Genomic DNA, 18,269 nt, shown 5'->3' with positions numbered 1-18,269 from the left:
TGATGATTCACCATTGCAGCGAAATTACAGCGCTTTGAGTCCTCTAAGATCTGGAGAAAGGCGCTTTATAAATCCAAAATTTATTATTTATTATTATTATTATTTATATGTACTGCAACAATAGTATTGCGATATCGCGGTCGCAATATGGAGTCTGAATCCCCTTTTTAATGGTCATTCTGGAACTTCTGCCAACCGTGATTTTCCATCAGCCAATCACTAGCATGCATGGCCGCGCGCGATATCACAAGAGAGAGAGAGAAAATTGAACAAAGTTCAACTCTTATCACGCGATGAGAATTTTCACCGCCAAGCTCGTAAAAACTTAGCTCAGATTTCATCACGGTACTATATTGTGGCCGTGATGTGGAATCTGAATCGGACTTAAAACACTGATCTTGAAGAGAATTTATTGTAACAATGTATTAAACCTCTTCGTAAGTTTAGCAGTTGATGCTGCAAGGATAGCAATTTACATTCACATAGCGACAAATTTCATTTGCACTGTTTTATGCACAGACATAAGAGATATATAATGATCAAATCGGCTTGCAGTCTTAAATAATTGTTGCTTTTTTCGTGATGCAGAAAAGGTGCAGTTACATACTGCAAGCTACATACCATACAGGCAATTTTGCACTGAACATTGGAATTCCTGGATTGGTAAAATCTACACTTGAGGTGAATATGATGTGGTTTTGCAGTTGTCAGACACTCCAGGATGCCATATCTGCAAACCAAAAAACACACAAAGTTTGCAATGATACAAGATGAAAGCTTTTGGGAACGTGATGAAAATAAGTTTAAATCCTGTGTGGCAACCTCAAAAGTAAACTTCTTTAAGGGACAAAAGGACAAAAACTTGATACCCTCGCCAGACCGATATCAGGATAGGCATGTAGTTTACAAGCCAATTGCAAGTTTACTTACACTTTTAGAAACCTTATGTTAAAAAATCTTCTGTCAATATCTCAAGAGCTGTGTTCATTTTGTCGGATGTACGGATGTACGCCAGTGAACTTGGTCTTAGTAGCGGTAAGCACTGCCAGAAGTAGTGGCAGTGTGACCATGCCAACAACCCACCCCCTTCACAGCATGTCCAATGAGTGATTTTCGGGTGGAGGTGTATGTACTGGTGGTATGCCCGGGGGTGTGTAGATTGAGAGGAGTTTCCAAATATGGCTCTTTTCAGCTCTAATCTCTGGGTGTATGGACTTAAGGAGGCACACAGGATCACTAATTAGCCATTATTATTCACCTCATAACTCGAAAACTATTTATGTAAAGTATATAAAAGTATACATTTTTTGAACGGAAATGAGCTCATAAATCCATTTAAAATGTCAGTTTTGGCTCAAAAAGTACAATTTTCGAGAAAATCACAAAAAACGGCTTTTTTGACCAAACATTTTTGGTCCGCCATAAAAAAATTATTTGAAAATCAAAAACTGTAAAACATGAATTTTATTAATTTAGACAAATAAATCTGGAAAGTGTTTTTTTATTTTTTCGAAATTTTGCCTAGTTTTTAAAATATAGGCAAAAAATCAGTAAAAACGTGTGACCCGTGTTCAAATTTTTGAATCATGGGTGATAAAAAAAGTTCTAGGCTCTAATTTAAAAAAACAAAAAAACACTATCTAGATTTTGGCCATATCTAAACGTTTGACTTAAAAACTTACCTCAGTGATGCTTCATTTAGACGCTATGGCGGACCAAAAATGGTTAAAAGTGGTCAAAAGTGAACTTGCCGAAAATCGCGATTTAGAAAAATACAGCGGATTTTAGGTCCATTTTGAAGATTATTCCATAAATATATAATCCGGTGACTTGTGACGTTTGGTCAAGTTAGAAAATGAGAAGGGGCGTCCAACTGCAACAGATTGGCATATTTTTGGTGATTTAGAAGGTAAAATATACAATAAGACAAAATTATCCATGCACATTCGGCAGATGTTTTATCCACATGGTGTAGCCATTTTATTTACTGCAGTCTTGTTTCCATGGTGCAGCAAAGCTTCCGCAAGGTCGCGATGCGTCAAGGTCGGCGCTTTGAGGAGCGACAGGGCGCGGACAGACAGACAGGTTACGTGAATAAGTTGCACAGTGCATGGTCGTGTTGCCGCCAACGAAACCATGATTATTTAGCACAATTTTGTCCTGTTCCGTATAAAAAAAAGATCATGCTCTGTATTAAAATGTGCGGACATCAGAATATTAAAATTAGCATAGAATAACTGACAAGCAATTATTTTAGCAGATAATCAGAAAGTTTTATGAAATGAAGAATAAATTGAGACATAAATCATGATAATTGCGATTTCTGTTTTGTACTAATTATCATAATTTTGCTTTAAAAATGCAATGTTTTTAATTTATCGGTTTTGGAGATTTTTTTTTCTTTTTTTCTTCTTTTTTTTTTGGTGTTGACAAATATTGCATTTTTATGTTCATTGTCCTTTTCTGAACCGCAAACATGATGTTGTTACTACTGTTGCTTTTTCTTTTTAGTTGGTGCTTGAGAGGCACCACAGCGGCCCGTCCGCACCAAAGATAGGCATTTAACGCCCGTTATAGCTAGGCCTACACCACAGGAATACCAAGTAAAATTTTAAAAGATTCTGATGTGTCGTACTACTCAATATTCCGTTTTTGTTATTGTAATTGTTTGTTGTTATCATATTTTATTTTTAACTTTTTACAGAATATCAAACACGTACAAAAGTCATAGGCCTATTATAGGCCTAAAGCCACAATAAAGTTGTAAAATATTTTGTACCGCATAAAAAGTGAATAAAATACAACAACAACAAAAGTGTGTCTGTTGTTGTTTTCAATCAAATAAACGTGTAAAAAGTGGGGTTAAAGTTGTAAAACGGACAAAAAGTAGGCCTATATAGGGGAAAGTGGGGTAATGCCGGACTGTGGGGAATCCCGGACACGTCGATTGCAGCTAAACGGAGAAGGGTGGGACTATTATACTACCTTAGGGTATTAGCTACCTCAAGGTGTACCTCATGTGTACTACTACCAGCAAGCCTGGAAACAAGCAGGCGCCGAGCGATTTTTACCCTACGGTTACTGAGTTTTAACGCCTGGATCCAACTAAAATTACACGCCCAGGCGCCAGAGAAAATCTGTATTTTGCGCCCGGTATCAGTGCTCAGGAAATGGCCCAGTAAAACTTCGTCAGGCAAGTTCATTGCCGCTCAAAATATTAGCCATTTCCCATGTATTTTCAACAAAATGCAGTGCCAAATCTTATCTTTTACCTAATATTTCACCAATTTTCCTTGATATTTGCCTTCAGGGCTCATAATTTTGGCAGTATTTTGCCTTGTTTTCAGGTTAGGTGATCACCACGATCGCTAAACATGAAGGCGGCCATCTTGAATTTTAGCGACATTGTTTCTAGATATTTAAAATTTTCCTAAAATCACGAAATAAAAGGAAAAATTGAATAAAATAAAAAAATGAATTTAAAAAAAAATGAATAAAATAAAATAAAAGGCCAAATTGAATAAAATAAAAAAAATGAATTAAAAAAAAAATGAATAAAATAAAAAAAAATAAAATAAAATAAAATAAAATAAAAAAATAAAATAAAATAAAATAAAATAAAATAAAATAATAAAATAAGACTCAACTGGTCTGTTCAGATATAATATTAACATTCATTGTATATCTTGTTATTTGTTAACTTGTGACAATAATTAATAATATAATAAGTTAAATAACAAATAACATGGATCTAAAAGTCTCAGGTGAGCATCGAAAGCTGTAGAAATAACAAAAATAAGCATTTTGATACTTTAAGAAAAATGACTCCTGGCTCTTTGAAAATGGCTCCTGGTTCACTAGAAAATTACAGGACCAGGAGCCGCTTTTCCAAATGTTTGGCTCCTGGTTCAGACCGACTTATTTCCAGGCCTGACTACCAGCGCTTTGAGTCTCGTCTTTCTTTGTGAAAATTACGAAAAAACAGAAATTGTCATTTTTGGCTTTTTATCTGAAAAGTGATTTATTAGCTGAGTGACAGTTAATGCGACAAGGGACACAGATTAAGTATGGATGAAAATTATGTTTGATACTTAATTGTTAGCTGGATGTATGAATTCTGGTATCTTAAAAATGGATTAGTAGAACAAGCACTGAAAAAATAAATCGAGACCGTGAGGGTAATCCCGGACACATGCATCTCTATACAGATGGGGTAATGCCGGACACTTGTTATTTCAAAATATAGACAACAACAACAGCCCCCCATAGTTGTATGCTTGAGGTAACAGAAGTACCTAATACATTCAGGGATTATCATCCTACTCCACTTTCCCTCTTAGCAACAATTATGTGTCCGGGATTACCCCGTGTCCGGCATTACCCCATCATTTTTTTCCATTTTGTTTTTTAATTATAACTTATTAACTATAGATGTTGAGTTATTAAAAACTGGTTACTAGTTAGAACATTACTCCTACTTTGCATTGATATGATTTTCACTGATGAACTTTATTTAAGCTTGTACCTGTGTAGCCTTAACGAAAGGTGCCCGGGGTTACCCCACTTTCCCTATATGTTAAACGGGCAAAACACGGAGAGGTCACAAGAAAACTGAAAAACACGGAAATTTATATAGCCTAACAAAACCGAATTTCAAAAGTAGAAAACGGAACACTTATGACTTTAAATTAGATTGTGGTTTATGCAGTAGGCCTACCGTATATAGGCACCATTCTATAAAGAGCGTTTTAAAACACTGCATGACAACATTCACGAAAAAGGCTTTAAAGCAGTTTACCTTTTAAAGTAGGCCTATGCAGAAAACATTATAAACGTGAAAGTTGAAAGCCAGACAAACATTGCAAATAAAAAGGCATTCGGCCAAAACATGCGCAAAAAGTGTTGTAAAACCAAAAGCTTTTATCGCAATCATGGTATATAGTAGACCTAATAGGCCTACTAATGGAAATGTAGTTAAAATGGGTTATGAAAAAGCACGCAATTTGCGCTTTTCGATTATATTTCTCGTTGAAATTATTATTTAGCATTAAAACATTCATGAAAATGCTTTCTTAAAACATTCATGAAAATGCTTTAAAACTCGTGCTCGCTATGCCGATTTCAAATATCGACATTTTTGACATAGAGTTGTAGGCCTATGCCTAGATGGTCGATATGATGTATTGAAATGTCAACGTTTTTGACATTGCGTTAATGGTCAATCAGGAGTAGAGAACGTTTGAAAACGCGAATCTTAAATTCGTGTTTTAATAACACTTTGAAACATTATTCAGGGCCTTAGGTATCCTAATATAGGCCTACCGGTAGTAACTACTTGCCTATTTTTTATGGTCTTCAAAATTAAAACGAGACTGAACGACCGCAGAGTCTATCGTATCTATCAGATTGCGTAATCATTACAGGGCTAAATCTTACGGGTAACTACTTCTTACAGATAAATTTCATCTTTTCAAGTTCAGAATGAAACTTGAAAAACAAAACAAAAACAAACAAAAAATTCACTATTGTGTTCATATAAAAAAAAACCTATAATTTATACCACTATCAGCACTTTTTTGGCGAAACTTATCGAGTAGGCCTACTGATTCTGGGACGGGGCCGGGAGGCCCCGTCGGGGACGCGGACGGTGGTGGTCTGTCGGCCCGCAGTTTCGCAATGCAATGGTGCAAGCTTTACCGAGAAAAAGAGATGGCTTTACCTACCTTGGAAGAGATCAATACGATAAACGGTAGTGATCGCGATTGGCGACTCCAGCGCCTCAATCAGTAATCACCTCGCCCATCCAGTTTACCATGTGTGCGTGTCTTTGCTAGCTGTCGCCGCAATACGCGTTCGAGAACGCTGATGTATTGCGGGAAAACAATGATTTATTTGCTTTTTTGCATTTTGACCAATTTTTAATGAAAAAGGGTCTTTAAAATAGCTTTTCTTATGGTTCAAATTTTAAGATTTCTTTAAAATCTATTAATGACAAGATAAAATACGGTTTGAAGATGACATTAGTGATGAAAACTCAATTTTGGCCATGTAACACTTCATTGATCCTGTGTGCATCCTTAACCCCACGAAAAGTGTTTTAAAAAAACATTTTCACTCAACAAACAGCAGGTCCTAGCAGTGTGGAGTGACAAAATTGCTATTTTGATTTCTCATCCCTGATTATACGCATAACCAGCACTAGCTTTATCATTTGACTGGGGAAAAGATGCCCCCCCCCCCCGTTGTTCTGTGCACCATCCAGGTCCCTCCCCCTGTCCTAAAAAGATATTTATTTCAGTCCCACATTACTCACCATGCAAAACAAACTATGCCTGTGTGATGTTGATAATCTGCTATTAATTTGTGCATAAAATACAAATCTGAGTCATATGAAAGGTGTGTGTCACCTCGCTAACTGTCAGAATGAAATTTCCGTTTCAAATAAAAAGTACGCAAATCAAAACAAATCTTAAAACAAAAACTGCCTGCATTCATCATGATGTGCAGAAAGGGAAGGCTGCAATTCCAAGCAAAGTAAAATCCTACAAAGTCACTTACTAAAGGACAGGAACTGTATTTGTGAACGAAGCTTATCTGTTGATGGATTTATTAGTGGAACGGGGAAAGCTGCCGTTTCCTTTTATTTCTCTTCTTAGATTTCTAAAGGAAGTTTCTCAAGATTTTTCAAAAGTTTCTGTCAAGTTTCTAGTTTTCAACAAGTGCACTTATTTAAAGTGATGGGTTTTGAGGCCAGTGGTGGTTTGTATGTAAATAAACATTACCCTGTCTCATCCTGTGAATAGAATAGCCATCACCAGGACTTGAAGAGTTCAGATGAAAAATGACATAATATGCAATTTTAACAATTTTGGAGATAGGCTACCAACATATGCCCACTAAAGTATATAAACTGGCTTTTAATTGTACCTGACTCTCTACTTTAATAAATTTAAAGGTATATAATTATGTGAAATTATGATCAAAAGTAGCACACCCCTTTTTCTTACCATTTTCTTTATATGATTTGCCAATATCTCAAATTGAGCGAAATGGATAACAGTTTTTGCCCTTCACTTGTAGCTTATACCATATTAAATTACAATTTGTAAACGCTCTGGAGCAGAGTCAAATTTTGGTGACTCTAGATCAGGGGTCTGCAAATAGTGGCGCTGGACGCCACTTGTGGCGCCCGTGGCTTCCCGAGTGGCGCCAAGAAGCGCCGCTTAGATTTTTTTAAAATCAATTTAAAAAAAAATCAAATCAAATCAAACCCTTTGATCAAACTTCATCCATCAGGAATATCTCCAATATTCTACATTTCAAAAACAATGCGATTCCCATGTTATCCTTGTAAAGACAGGCTAAAATAGTACAAAATGTTGCACCAAATGACGTCATTTGCACCTCAAATTTCAAAAAATCAATAAGCTTACGAGGGGAGACACCCCCTCTGGCTCCCCTGCGCGGTGCTAAATCACCGCGATGGCTGCTGCTTCGCAGTCATTGAGTGGTGCATTACAGTTTTCTTTTATTTCATGTGGCCGGGCATGTGGCACTTCAACAAATCTATTTGAGGAAGCCTGCTCTAGATGATCTTTGATTCAACACAAGCAAAGCATTTGACTTTAATATAAGCTAGTGGTTCTTTTGACCAATTTTGATCTGCTCTTTCACTCCCACATGACAACGATGCAATGTTTATTAGACATTAGTGGTTCTCCTGATAATTACATTCAATTTGTCAAATCACTGTGGTCAAATTTGGTTGAAATTATACTGAACTTGAACTTCTTCTTGGTAATCAGTCAGCAGGATGTCTGTATCAATGTGACATATTTCGCCCACACTGTGCATTTAAATAAGGTCAACTTGTAAAAGATTGTTACAATCTATAGGTTTACTCTTTTCAAGGGGGGCCTTTTTTAGTGTCTGCCAGTTGGAGCATGCACCCCTCAGAGTAATTTGAGGGGTATCAAGAACTTGCTCCCTCCCCTACTTGTGAAATCTGGGTGTATTGCATTGATGGGATTAATGGGTGAAATACTACATGAAAGTTCAGGAGTCAAAATAATTGGTTCTTTTTCAGGGGCTATTTTCCTTTTTTTACACAAAAAAGCCCCCCCCCCCCCATTTTTTCTGGGGCTATTTAAAGTTCACAAAGGCTTTTTTGTGAGATTTATAGCTTATAGCACATTAATTAGTCCCATTTAATAATGGTGGTATGATAAAAGCTGCAATTTTGACAGGGGCAACATAATTCTTCAATATTTGTTTGCCCCTTATCCTATTATGTGGTGATTGTGTAGGATGTAGGGGCAAATTGTCCTTTACCCTGTGTATTTTGAGCTCGGACTCCTCACTTGAAACCCACATTTCCACTATATTCAAATTCAAATTTGCTACGAATTAATACTCAATGTGTATATGAACTTGATGAACCACAGAAATCCTTGATTGTTACGCAATAATATGCAGGCAAGGACAAACAATGAGATGTCAATTGGCTAAACAATGAAAACTGCACAAACATAACAAATATACCGCAATCAAAACCAAACAGAACAGGAAGAAAAAGAAAAGCAAGAAACAAGAAAACCACAGACCAATACAAATACAAAACCATTTATAAGTGATTTAACATAGTATCAATAAACCCTGCTTGTATTAAAGGCACTTAATAGTAGAGATCCGTCAAGGACAAAAAAATTCTGAAATTGCTCAAAAATGGTTGATAAATCGGGGAAATTCCATGAAACCATTTTCTTCTCAGAATGTCATCAAAATATGAAGGGAACAGAAAAGTTTGCATCCAATTTTGAGATTGCATCCCAATTGCACAGAATTCCAATATGCCCGGGCATAAAGGAATATTAAGGTTGGTCTCTTTTTTTTTAATACACGAAATGTGGTCAATGGAAAAAATTAGCAGGCTATCGGATTCTATTTGCCCACTGGTTACCATGAAATAGCTCCGGAGTCCGGATTGGCCTCTTTGTATGACCGGGAGATACTTTTCTATAGCTGAAACTCTCTAACGGTAGAAGTCTCAATATCTTATATACTCTACATGCCTATTGGTCACCATGAAATAGCTCAGGACTGGGAGCTACTTTGAAGCTGAAACTCTCAATATTATGATAATATCTCATATTTGCATGCCATTCAAGCCATGTGGTTTTTAAACGTAGAGTTAAAACTCTACGTAGCTCCCGATCCCGGTTGACATAAAATCCACCTCAACTGGGCTCTACTTTTTCACAAAAGCAAAGCCCAGTTCCAGCTATTTTTTCCCTTGACCAGTGGCCACATTCATTGTTGGGTTTAGTTCCTACATCTTCTAAAAGTGTAAAAATACATCTGAGGGGAAAAATGTGGTTTGGGATCTCTGAATGTCCCTTTAAAAGCATCGCAATGTTTTCCCTTCACAATCATATCAGGACTATCAAATTTAACTATGAAACTCGATATAGTCCAATTTAAACTGCAAAGAGAGATACTAAAAGAAGAAACTGAAAAGAGATACTCTTCTAGAGGGAAACATATACATGTATGACATCATATACATAGCTCTGAATTTGCTATAGTTTTGAAACGCATGCTAATTCAATTGTTGATTATAATAGACACAAATTCCTTGCATCATTTCTAAGGCATTGGCAATATGAAACGCCTTCAAAGTTCCAAATATAATGAAACAAGTGTTCTAACAATGGCTATCATTGTAATGAAGGAATCCAGGGGGTTAATGATGCAGGTAACTTAACGATCCGTCTCCACGCATATATCCATGATTTGGATCATTATCGGCCGGCTATATATTTGGCTCAAAGTTGCTGTGCATTTTTTTAATATGGTGTTTGTTTACTCATGTGCTTTTTTCTTTTAAAATCTGTTTAAATGTTTTCTGTTTTTCTTTCAATTTTGTCAAAATTCTTTTTCAGAAACAGCCATCAAAAACAAAAAAGAACACATTCATATTATGTATTACATATATTATATAGTAGGAAGCACAGTGACCGAACGGGCTCCGACTCATAATCAGAAGGTTGCGGGTTCGAGCCCCGGCAACACCATCGTGTTGTGCCCTTCAGTAAGGAACTTTATCTCGATTGCTCCTCCACCCAAGTGTATAAATGGGTATCGGCATTCTTAAATGCTGGGAAGGTAACTACTAGACTCTCTGTGGAGGAGTGTTATGTTATGTTATGTTATGTTATGTTATGTTATGTTATGTTATGTTATGTTATGTTATGTTATGTTATGTTATGTTATGTTATGTTATACAGTTATGTTATGTTATGCTATGTTATGTTATTATTATATATAAAATTACATTACATCATAAATATTTTGTTAATATTTTATATTATAGCATAACATAACACTCATTATTGTCAATCCATGATGTAAACTATGCAAGGCTTTTCAAGTACAGATGACCATTTGCAACATTTATTACAATTTCATCAATATGGTAAAAAAAATAACCTCTTTGAAAAGTTTTTTTCCCATCCCAATCTTGTCAAGCAGCTAACATACCTTTACCAATGCAGCTTCCAAGTAAAATAATCAAACCACATATTTTAGGGAGGAACCGATATGGAAAACTGATATCAAAACAGAAATGACATGTGAACCAGGCCTAGATTAATGTATCACAGTTGTTGGCGAGTATTGTGGTGTTCTCAGGATGGGAACCCAATTACGGGTGACCAGGAATGGCAGGCGAAGATGCATCTCCTATGCATGGTGGTTGAAGGAACTCCATATATGGAAATGTTGTGACAGGTACCTTTGCTATATTAGTGATGCTGTGATGCCATGGTGATACAGGTACTTGGTGGGTATGCTCAATTGGGTGATCTAATAGGCAACAAAATTAGTTTCTTGAACCAAGTACGCCTGGGGAAAATAGTGAAGCCAAAAATAATATCATGCAGAAAACATATATGCCCTACACAATCCCTAATAGACCATTTATTTTTTATCAATTTATTTGAATTAAATAAGGCCCTTCGCACTTGATTATTAGTTTCCTGTTTAAGATTTTGAAAAAGGGACGAGGTGACTTTTAATTATTAATTATTAATTATCTTTTATTTTCTTTATTTAGTTTGAACTATTACAAGTAACTATTGACTCGTTTTGACTAGGGCGGGCATTTAATTATTTCACAACAATATTTGATTTTATAAATAAGTGAAGGTGGAGTTGTACTCTTTGTTCATTCATCATTATTGTTGATATTATTAAAGTCAGAAAATGGCAAGTAGAAGTAGTTGAAAGTTATCTTAAAGGAGAAAATTAGAAATAAAAATAAAATAATAAATTATTTTGAGATTTTCAATTTTGGACGCGGGCGGTAAACAGGAAACTAATAATCAAGTGCGAAGGGCCTAATACACAAAGTAATAATAATAGTAAGCCAATTTTATGAGGAAGTACTAAATTTATAAACACAAATATCATTGAAATCACAACCGTTCAGCGTTAGCTTTGGATATTTAATTATTTTCTTTATTTTTCACCCAGGTGGAAAATAAAGAAAATAAATATTTAATTGTTTTCTTTATTCTTCACCTGGGTGGAAAATAATTACATGTCCAAAGCTAACGCTAAATACAGCACAATACATCCGCCTAATGTTTCAATTTTTTACCGTATATTAAAGGTGTTCCTTTTACATGAAGGAATTCCAATGCTTCAAAAGTTGTTTAAGGAGTGATGTAGTTGACAAACCATAGTGTCCCTACAACTTGTTCACCTGGCTTGTCCAAATATAACTTTCGTAAATTAAATAAGAAAGTAGGTCTACTGCATTGTAATTGGAAGCCCACAGTGCAACCTGTTTGTTGTTTTATCCACATCATCCATGCCAATTTGTCCCTTGTCTTGTGCATCCTTTAATTCACTCACTTGTGGTAGACCATTCAAACCAGAAATACCATTGTATGAAAATTATGAATTGAAAATCATAATCCCAAACAGCTGGCATGGGTTGACAGTTTATGATTCATATTTTTTACCATCTTAGATCTAATAATAACATCATACATAAGTAGCCATAGTTCATTTCACACATCAATCAATGGATCATTCAACCAAGTTAAAACTTATTTAAAGTTTTATTAGGCCTTTCATAATCTTGTCGTTCATGTACTAATTAATGTACTAAATGGTTGGCAAAAGCATGGTTACACATATTGTTTATTCGCTTGAGTGTTATTATATAAACTTATAGTAGTCCAGAAGAACATTTCAAAACCATTAATAAACAAACAATTCCACTAGTGTATGTAGAATTTGTATTTATTCATTCCTTTTAATATTCCTTCAATCAATCAATCAATCAATCAATCAATCAATCAATCAATCAATCAATCAATCAATCCATTCAACCTGATATCTGGTGCAGTGAGTAGCATACTACATGTAGCTCTATAATAGTATAGAGCCATTGCAATTAAAAGGCAGGTGCAAACCCCTATTAATTCTCCTGTGCTTTTTGGCAAACTGAAAGGAAAGAAGGAAGGAATAAAGAATTGGGGAATATGGACAAGGAAGTCGTTTGTTTTTTTGCCCGGATTCGAACACGAGACCTCTAGCGTGCCAACCGATTGGCAACCGGTAGCCATGGGTGTTTCGCTGGCCCAGCCAACACAACCATGCATGCGTCATGGCATCACCTGGGATGCATGCATGTGCAATGGCTTTATGCTGTTTGATTTTGTTGGATCAGGGAAGGTTAGGGTTGAAGCATCAGTCCGACTCTGAGCTGTGCTGTCCTAACATGCTTAGTTCTGACTCGATCGTGCTGACATCTCAGAGCTCGAGCATTGTGATGAGCACAGGTAAATGAGAAACACATTGAACTACTTGTTTTTTACCCCAGTGCCAACCCTTGATCCATCACTACTGCAGGAATATAGAACTGGCCCAATCCGGTCTGATTGTGATGTCCATGTGTGCATACAGGGCGAGTGAGTCAGGACCGAACAAGTCAGCGCAGCTCAGTCCTACAGTATGAAGCCACAGGGCATTCTGGATCAGCATCCAGAACCTAATTTGTGTGTTGTTCAGTTGTTGTGACCCTATTAAATGAGAAGTTGATCATTTGGATTTCATGGATTTGTTTTGGACTTGGAGAATGGCACAGGTCAGGCCCTATAGGCAATGACTAGGCCTATCCAGCTACTATGGTCCAAACTCTTTTATCCATGTTGGGACCAAGAATTGGTTGGATAAGTGAAAAATCCAGATACCATATTTACTCTATTAAACACCCCGGGGCATGACATTTTTGAAATAGGGGCATTTATTAGGTCTTTTTTACAATGATAAATCCCAAAAAATTGTTAAATAAGTTTAAAAATCACACTGATAAGACAAACTACAAACTTAGGATCAATGACTTCTGGTTCCTTTCCCGGTTTCACGATGTCATTTACGGCATATCGCGACAATTACCAATCGTATGTGGACCATGGTAAGCTTACTTACATAAAATAGCATGGAAATTTCAGCATTGTATGGCCTAAATTGATCTATGATTTTTACTGGAAAATTGATGGGGGGGGGGGGGGTTTAATAGAAGGAGAGCATTTAACACAGTAAATATGGGCACCACCTTATGGTCAACCATGGTCACATGTGACATTTGTTCAAACCAATGGTTGACCATGGTTAACACCATGGTTAAAAACATGGTTGATCATGGTTAAAAACTAAGAATGTGACGCTATTTTTCAAACCAATTGACAATGGTTGCCTTGGTTAAACCATGGCTGACCATACCAGACCATGGTCAACCACTGATGGCTCAACTTTGTACTTCAATCTTGCATATTACCACCTTTTCAACAGCACTAGAGATCCACATAGGATTAACACATAAGACTAAATAGTGTGAATTATTTCCGGTTAGTTTCCTATTGAACTAATTATTTCATTATCAATCATGATTCATCATTACAACATTTCATCTTTAATTATACCTGTCACCATTATGTGTCTAATAGGTTCAACATACAATGATTAGAGAATTGTATTGTTTTGAGATTCAGCCATGTATCTGTCCCCTGATATAGCAGAGTAGATACTCTAATGCCCAGACACGGCTGGGTATCAAAACAATACTTTTATTGTCATGGCAAATTTAACTATAGGTGTGTTTAGACGGTAGCCTACTTTTGAATGTTACTTACAAGCGAGCCAGCAATTAAATTATGCTACAAGCCAGTGTGTGTCCACACAGGACTTACTTGTAAAGCCAACTCACTTAAGTAAGAGTGACCTTCACTGGTAAATTATGTCATGATTATGTACAATCAGAATAGGATTGGGTCATCAAGGTCATGCTTACAAGCGAGCTAACATGCAAGTCTTGTTCACACTGACCTTACATTCGAATGTTGCTCGCTACATGTAAGATATCTCACATGTAAAATCGTCACTTGTAACTTGCATGTAGCTACATGCGAGTGCGTTTAGACGGGCCCTACATACAAGTTTACATTTGAATGTAGTTACAAGCGACTTTACAAGCGATCGTCTGAACAAGCCTATAAAAATCATGTTTGGATGTAATTTACGTCCACTTTAGTGACCATTTTTATCAAGTAGTTTATTTACGCCAGTGCATGAAGTTGGAGAATCCAGAGAGTCCTCATTCCCATGTGTAAATGCAAAGTACTGTGTGACATTGTGTATTCTTGCGCATAGCTATCATACGTAGTGCGAGATATAACACACCTCAGATGCAAGGAAAAGCCAATCAGGTTGCGAAGATTAGTTATAGCTGTTTCAGAATACTGCATGTGACAATGTCAATCGTCTTTTCAACATCTTTCTTTAACAGTGATTTTACAACGATTTGTTCACAAACTGGAATGCAATGTCATTGTATAATTTGAGTGTCTTCTAGAATCTGTGAGTTGACCATGAAACGAAAAGTAAGGAACACATCCAAGAGGATGGATTTCAGTGTTCTGATCATGGCTACAAGCCTATACATCAACCTTATCACCTTAGATATTTGGATTTAAATTTGAGCATTAACAAGCATGTGCATCATGGCCTACTGCTCTGTAACAATGCACTATCCTCTATTGCCAAGAAACCGATCAAATTTAGTGCTAACTAACCTACTCACACCTACTGAACAGAGTGCACACTACAATTTAACCATGGGAGTATGAGGAAATACCAGCTTGTACTTCCATGGTGGTTCAACACAGTCCAAAATATGCTCCATTCAAAAGCCAATTCCGATATAACATTCACTTTAATAGCTGCAAGCTAACATAATAAATAAGACCCACATCAATGTTCAAAGCTCGTAATATCATATTAACAATAACATTACGGTTCCCTCAGGTTGGAAAATGAGATCCAGGCCGCTAAGTTTTTTTCATGTTATCCAAGCCAACTTCTCAAAGGATGACCACCGCAAAGGTTGAATCGCTAATGTAAACACCGCAACTTTTAGGGGTTTATTGGGACTCTAGATATTTTGTAGTTGCTCTAAGTTCACAAATGTTTGCTACATAAATTAAAATTAAGTAGTAGAATTGAAACTAACTGGGACACAATAAGTATAAAGTGTGAGAATATGTTTGAAAAGTTATAGTTGCGCATTCTGATGACAACAATAAAAGTGATGATGAATGTAATCTTTTTGATGCATTAATATCTTGTCTTTTTTCAGGGGACCATGGTCAAATGAATTCTTCTGAATGACTTAATTTCTCTAAACCCCAAGAGGATGAGGGTGTAGTGAAGCTTAGTGAACCACATACCTGACCCCAATCACAATGGTTAATTTATAAAAAACATTTTACAAAAACCAAATTCTTGTTGTTGACAATGATGGTTTCAAAATACATCTACCACATGAACCCAGATTAAAATGTTTCCATTTGCAAGAACCCCTAGTACATTTTGCCTGGAAGTCATCAATATACCAGTCTACTTTCACCATTGCATTGCCTCTTCCTTCCATCCAAGGCTTGCTTCAGTTTTCATTCATATGAGTGCACCCAAGACTGTTTATTGACAGTCATAGTGTCTCTTTAAAGTTACCAAAAGTTTAAAGTCCTGCATTTTAAAAAGATACTTCTGCAAAAGATTGTACCAAGCTGGATGTGTGCTGAAGCTGGCGATGACTTGATAAACACAAAGTTGGTTATAGTCAATTTAAAGTTGTAATTTATCTTTTGCTCTTTAATGGTCCATAATAGCAAAATAGTAGTTAAATCATCTCCCTTATGTACATGACTTCTATTGCAAAACAATGGTAACATTCCCCATGGTGATCCCGCTTGGACCGCATTGGGTAGTTTATTGAACCCCTGTGGCATGCAGGATTCCTTTACACAATCATAGGCAGGGGATGTGCACAGGCTCATTGCCAATTCCATTTTTGGCACAACGTTTGAAAAAATAAATGGCTCTAATAGGGAATCCCTTTTTGTGGTTCCTAACCCCTAGAATCAAGTTTCTAGTATTGCCAGATTTACTGACTAGCGCTTTATTTGCTTGCATGCTGCAGTTCACCTCTTGTATGTCACAAGCAACTGGAATAGTAGGTACGTGATAACATTTGCAATTGTTTGCAGTACAAAATGAGTCCTTAAATTAACTGCTTTTAGTTTTACATTGACATAGGCTTAGGAATGGGGGGGGGGGCTTGGGGGGGCTCAGCCCCCTCAATAATTTTGGTACGGGGGCTGGAATACCTTTCAGCCCCCCAATAATCCTAGGTAAACTTACCTATCAAAAATTGAGATAAAATAGAGGCAAAATGGGTCTTTGTGACCTATATTTTGCAAAATTTTCTGACTGCGCTCGCACCCCCAGTGTGGCCCACATTTTTTTTTCAAGTTTCAGCCCCCCGCCCATGTTGAAAATCTTCCTAAGCCTATGATTGACCATGAGTTACCGTGCATGTAAACAGGCCTGTATCAGGATCCATTTGGGGGTCCGGAACTTTAAGACAGTGGACATTTTTGAATAAAAAGTGGACCCAAACCCCCTAAAAATTGCCCTTTTACTGCGTGTTTCTACTGGGGAAACATTAATTGGGCGGGTAATGCAGTTCAGATTCGAGTGTTACCGATTAATGTGCTCAGTACAAATGGATCGGTTCGTAGTGATGCGGTGTAGAACCTGACAACAGTGATCCACCTCTGGAGGTGGATCATGCAGTGTAACACCCAGTAGTTTCCTCAGTGGAAACATGTTTATGTGACGGTTAATAACTACTACTACTAGTGTAGTCATGATGACATTAATCACATTATAATCCTCAATTAAAGACAAGAGGTGGTTAGAGGTGAAAGAAGCAATCTGGGGAAAAAAGAGCAGTATTTCAGACTCTAACGTCTTTTGATTGGTTTGATCAGTATTTTTAGCCCATCCACATTTTGTCCTTTGCAATACAATTGCATTCTGCTGTGTTCATTCAAATAAAATTATTACTTCAGTATTATATTTGTTTCATCACATATTCAATTAACTATGGTTTTCTATTATTCTTCATTCATAGATTCTTTGTTTATAGATTGGTTAAAGATTACTGATGTAGGCCTACAGTGCTAAGCTTTAATAGACCTACCTTGGACTACCACAAAGTTAAGCTTACTGTGTCAGCATCTCACTGGTCTTATGAAACTTCTGATTCACTCAGTTCTCACCTGCTTTATAGTTCTGATAAATTCATCATCTTCTTTGACCAAGATGACATCATTTTATCTGGAAAGATGACCAACCAATAAAGACTCAATGTAGTCCATTCAATCTACCAGGATGGAACTATCTGACTAACTGCCACATTACCTGGAAAAAGAAAGTAATAATAATGACAGTAGAATATAAGTTTACTTCCATGAACTTTCTCCTTGCTGAAGGTCTGAAGGTAAGACTTTACAAATTACTATTGGCTTTGGTAACTAACATCATGACTTCTTGATGTTGGCATTATGTGACAAGATGTAGTGGTAAACTGGGGAGAGTTTTGGAATTGAATCTAATACTGGAACTTACTTTTTTTGCAACTTTTGCTACGTTGCATCTGGAACCACCAGACTTCAGGCAACTGACCCGCTGGACTGGTCATGTGATAGATGGCTTATGGGCAATCCCATGATGCCTCAGCCTGGTTCCAGTCCAGCGGGTTAGTTGCCTGATGAAGTCTGGTGGTTCCAGACGCAACGTAGCAAAAGTTGCAAAAAAGTAAGTTCCAGTATTAGATTCAATTCCAAAACTCTGTT

General features: G+C 36.6%; 1 long non-coding RNA gene across 1 annotated transcript in view; it reads right to left on the bottom strand.

The window, feature by feature from the left end:
- LOC140153016 (uncharacterized) overlaps nt 1–17,879 on the bottom strand; it is a 96,467-nt gene extending 78,588 nt beyond the window's left edge. Inside the window, exons 1-2 of the long non-coding RNA XR_011859059.1 lie at nt 17,694–17,879; nt 622–730 (exon numbers count right to left, since the gene is read on the bottom strand). This is a non-coding gene — a long non-coding RNA (uncharacterized lncRNA). The remainder of the gene's footprint in view (nt 1–621; nt 731–17,693) is intronic.
- Nucleotides 17,880–18,269: the final 390 nt, after the last annotated feature.

The sequence above is a fragment of the Amphiura filiformis genome, chromosome 5 (genome assembly GCF_039555335.1).
Source record: "Amphiura filiformis chromosome 5, Afil_fr2py, whole genome shotgun sequence".
NCBI classification, from domain to species: Eukaryota; Metazoa; Echinodermata; class Ophiuroidea; order Amphilepidida; family Amphiuridae; genus Amphiura; species Amphiura filiformis.
This window is presented reverse-complemented; position numbering and strand designations above follow the sequence as displayed.